The 4,472-nt window shown below is 36.9% G+C and overlaps 1 non-coding gene across 1 annotated transcript; it reads left to right on the top strand.

The window, feature by feature from the left end:
* The first annotated feature begins 1,393 nt into the window (after positions 1-1,393).
* On the top strand, positions 1,394-1,500 carry LOC116120963. The gene has a single exon (XR_004126626.1). It is a non-coding gene; the product is annotated as a small nucleolar RNA R71 (small nucleolar RNA).
* Positions 1,501-4,472: the final 2,972 nt, after the last annotated feature.

Raw genomic sequence — 4,472 nt, 5'->3', positions numbered from 1 at the left:
AAGCATAATCCGGATGGATTTAATCATGGCAATCGGTGAAAAGGTTTCCTCATAGTTAATACCATGAATTTGTTTGAAACCTTTGGCAACCAGTTGTGCTTTATAAGTGTGAACCTTGCCATCCATGTCAGTCTTCTTCTTGAAGACCCATTTACACCTTATGGGTTTTACCACTTCAGGTGGTTCCACCAGAGACCATACTTTGTTCTGGTACATGGAGTCCATATTAGATTTCATGGCTTCAAGCTATTTAACGGAATCTGGATTTTGTATAGCGTCTTCGTAGGTTCTGGGTTCATCGTCTTGGTAGACAAATACGTCACTATGTTAAGTCACGAGATAACCGTATCTCTTAGGCTCATGGCATACTATCCCAGATCTACGTAGTTCTTATGATACTTAAGGTGGTTCACTTTGATCCATAAGTTATGGAGTAACCTCCTTCTAATGTTCAACCACTGCTTGTGGCACATCTTCCCATCCTTCGTCTAGTATATCTTGTGGCTCTAGAACTTCATTGAGTTTTACTTTTCTTAATTCCTTTTCTAGGAAGACACCAGTACGAGCAACACTATGATAGCCTTACCGTATTATCTATGCCCTTACTTCAGAATAATACTGGGGCTACAGACGTTTCTAGAATGGCCACCATATGTGCTCATAGGGTTCTTACTATCAAGATTTGAAACACTTGATACCCTCGTCATGGTTCTACCATTCTAAGGACATATATCAATACATATTGCAATAATAATGATTTACGTAATATAGAATAAAATGCCTTTTATTGATTAATGAACATTATTACAAAAAGTCAATTCTATAATAATTGATTGGCTCTAGGGCATCTACTCTAACAATCTCCCAATTGCACTATAGCCAATCATTCATTTATTTAATACCAAATGATCTCAAGTGCCTTTCATGCTTCTACTGCGATAGAGGCTTTGTTAGTGGATCTGCGAGATTGTCGTCAGTATGCACTTTACTAATCTGCACATCTTTCCTCTCAACTATTTCTCTGATGAGATGGAATCGTCTGAGTATGTGTCTGGACTTCTGATGAGATTGTGGTTCCCTGGCTTGAGCAATTGCTCCATTATTGTCACAATAGATGTCTATAGGAACAATCGTGGGAACCACACCAAGTTCAGTAATGAACTTCTTAATCCAGACTGCCTTCTTGGCCTCATATGACAATGCAATATACTCAGCCTCCATTGTAGAGTCCGCTACAGTGCTTTGATAATTGTTGCTTGCCAGAACTTCAAGCAACTCATGAGCTTCTCCCGGAGTCTTATTCTGTAGTGCTCCTCCCAAGGCTGCATCCACCATAGTTTGCACATTTGCCATCAATCCGTTATAAAATGTTTGGACTTGCATCCAAACTGGCAACCCATGATGTGGACACCTTCTCAGTAATTCTTTGTATCTCTCCCAAGCCTTATACAATGATTCCGACTCTTCTTGTAGGAACGATGTGATATCATTTCTTAGCTTGGTCGACTTTACTGGAGGAAAGAATTTGGTCAAGAACTTCTATGCTAAATCGTTCCATGTTGTGATCGTTCCTATTGGTAATGCCATTAACCATCCCTTAGCTTTATCCTTCAATGAAAATGGGAATAGTCTCAATCTGATTGCATCATCTGACATTCCGTTTGACTTAAAAGTATCACAAATCTCCAAAAAATTGGCAATGTGTAGATTTGGATCTTCCTTCAAATCCCCCCTGAATTGAATCGACTGTTGGATCATCTGGATGATTGCCGGCTTTATCTCAAAATTATTGGCTTGTACCGTTGGTCTAGTAATACTTGACCCACTGCCATCCACTGAGGGAACTGAAAACTCCCTTAGTGTTCTATTTTCTGCCATCTCTGCAACTATGACTTCTGGTTCAACTATAGCCTCTCTCTCTCTTCTTTCTCTGTTAAGTCTTCGAGTAGTTCTCTCAATCTCAGGATCAACAGGAACCACTGACTGACGTCTTGCTCTTCGCATAAACTACACAAAAAAATAGAAAAAGTGAGATCACACCAACCTAAAAGACTAACAAAAATTAAACGAACAACAATTAAGTAAAAATAAACTCCAATCTAGCTAACACAAGAAAATTTTAATGTTAACACAAAACTCAATCCCCGGCAACGCCAAAAACTTGATGCGTTGTTACTATAACATGCATAAAATAGCAAGTGCACTAGTCACACAAAGTAATAAAGTGATGAGTGAGTATCGTTCCCACAAGGATTGGTTGCTAAGCACTAAGTCTTCCACTGTTTTCAAGTTGGAGCAATCTAATTTGTTTGGATTAATGGGAGAAAATTAAACTTAAAACTAAAACAGAAAGTTCTAAATATTCAAAACTAAATTATGAAAGCAAGATTAGAAACAAAGAAATATCAATTTAAACAAACGGGTAGGGTTTTGACTTCATACGAACTATATGGATTAAACCTACAGATTATGCTATTTCCATATTTACATGCATTGATTGTAAATCGAATTCTCTAAATTGTAAACATACCTTCTCAGGCTATGTTAAACTTTCGCACCCAACAATTTGAAGATTAATAGTTCTAAGCTCATCAAGCACTTAGAATCCTAGATTGATTTCATTGATTCTTAAATCTATCTCTAGCATTTAATACTACAATGGTGATTACCCAAGAAGCTTAACAATACTCATTTCTCAATCTTATCGTGTTCATCAATTAAAAACAATGAATTCAGAATAATCCCACAATCATTGCAATAGCATATGAAAATAATAAAATCAATTGCTTAGTCCATGAGAATCCGAACTACATCAAAACCCTAACCCAAAATGAGTTAGTTCATAGCTAAATCAATACAATAAAAAGAAAAACAATAAACACCAAGTTCAACATATTAAAATGAGAGAAAAGACAAGAGATCTCCCCTAGTTGAAGAATCCACCAGATTCAATCCCAAATCTTCTCACTTTTCAACACAAATTCGTCAAATCTAAACTAAGAAGATGAAAGAGCTGCTCTAGACTAAGGAAAACACAACCCCTTCTCAAAATGGTAAAGTTTTTCTTTTATACCTCGCCCAAAAACCTAAAACTTTGCCTAAAAATGAAACTGTGCGTTTTAACGAAACTGAAAATTGCAGACTTCACCTCGATGAAGAAGAAATCTCGCCGCGGCAACAAAGTAAATGTAACTCTCGATCGTGACTCATTTCGCTGAGGCAAATCTTCATGAGTAATTCTAAAATTATAGAATTTCCCTCCGCTTGCTTCTTTGCTTGAATCTTCAATCTTCGATGCTCTCCCATGGTGTAAAACCCCCCTCCAGTCAGGTATCCTCTGAATATCCCTCAATGAGAATCCCGAGGATACATGTCTGGAGAACGAGTTGTATTTAGAAAAAATCTGTATAAGGATAATAACAATAATATCCAAAACATGCATATAAAATATCACGCAGGATCTAAACTTATAATTTACAAACTTTAAGAAATTACAAGATCAAAACATATTTATAGGGTGGAAGCTTCCAAAGGTATTTCACAAATATTTATCATTTACATTATTTACATCAAGATAAAAACATCGAGATGACAATAAATCATCTTCCCTCACGTGTAGTCCCGCTGTCTCTAGCATCCCTCGCTTCTAGTCTACCTGCAAAGCAATCAACAATGAAAGGGTGAGCGCTAATCGCTATTATACGCTATATTCGACAGTTTTTATAACATAGCCGTCTAATTCGCGTAAAAACGCGTATTTACTAACTAGGTATAAACCAAGTGATACTCATTTTCATTCAATTTGCCAACAATTGAAAACAAAAGGACTCTCTCGGCTCTCTCTCATCTTGGTTGGTTGGATTACATTTGAGTTTCTTCCTCTTCTTTTGAGAATTAGACTCAAATTTCAACATCAAGCATTTAATAGCAAAGGAAGGTATATACTATTCTTTAAAAAAAAAAAAAAAATTGCCATTGATGTTTATGTTTTGTTTTCTACCTTGCAATCCATTCTCTTTTGTTCTTCATTTTACACAATTTCCATGTCCAAAATGCATGAATACCAAACCAATACCCACCTTCTTCTAACCTCTTGCTCTAATCGCGCCCCCGTAATAGACGCCTTCCCCCCCCCAAAAAAAAAAACTTTTTAGCCAAGTTTATCGGCTGCCCTACTCTTTCTTTATTCTCTCTTGCTTTTGCGCTTCTAGAAATGCCCACATCTTAAGCCTGTCATCAAGGATATTCCATCATCCCAATCCCCTGACCACATTTTTTTTTTTTTTTTGGCTTTTTAACTTGCAGCAACAATAATGCATTCCCTGTCCCCAGAACGCCTTTTTCCAATTTTTCTCCGATGTTCACAAAATGACCGAAGAACTCTCTTTGAATCGGTCTATACTCTTCTTCTGTTCCCGTAAAATCTCCATTATTCTCGTAAAAACTTTGCCACTCGACCTAACTGTCACCCT

This window comes from Pistacia vera, unplaced genomic scaffold (assembly GCF_008641045.1).
Source record: "Pistacia vera cultivar Batoury unplaced genomic scaffold, PisVer_v2 Contig952, whole genome shotgun sequence".
In the NCBI taxonomy this organism is placed as follows: domain Eukaryota; kingdom Viridiplantae; phylum Streptophyta; class Magnoliopsida; order Sapindales; family Anacardiaceae; genus Pistacia; species Pistacia vera.
This window is presented reverse-complemented; position numbering and strand designations above follow the sequence as displayed.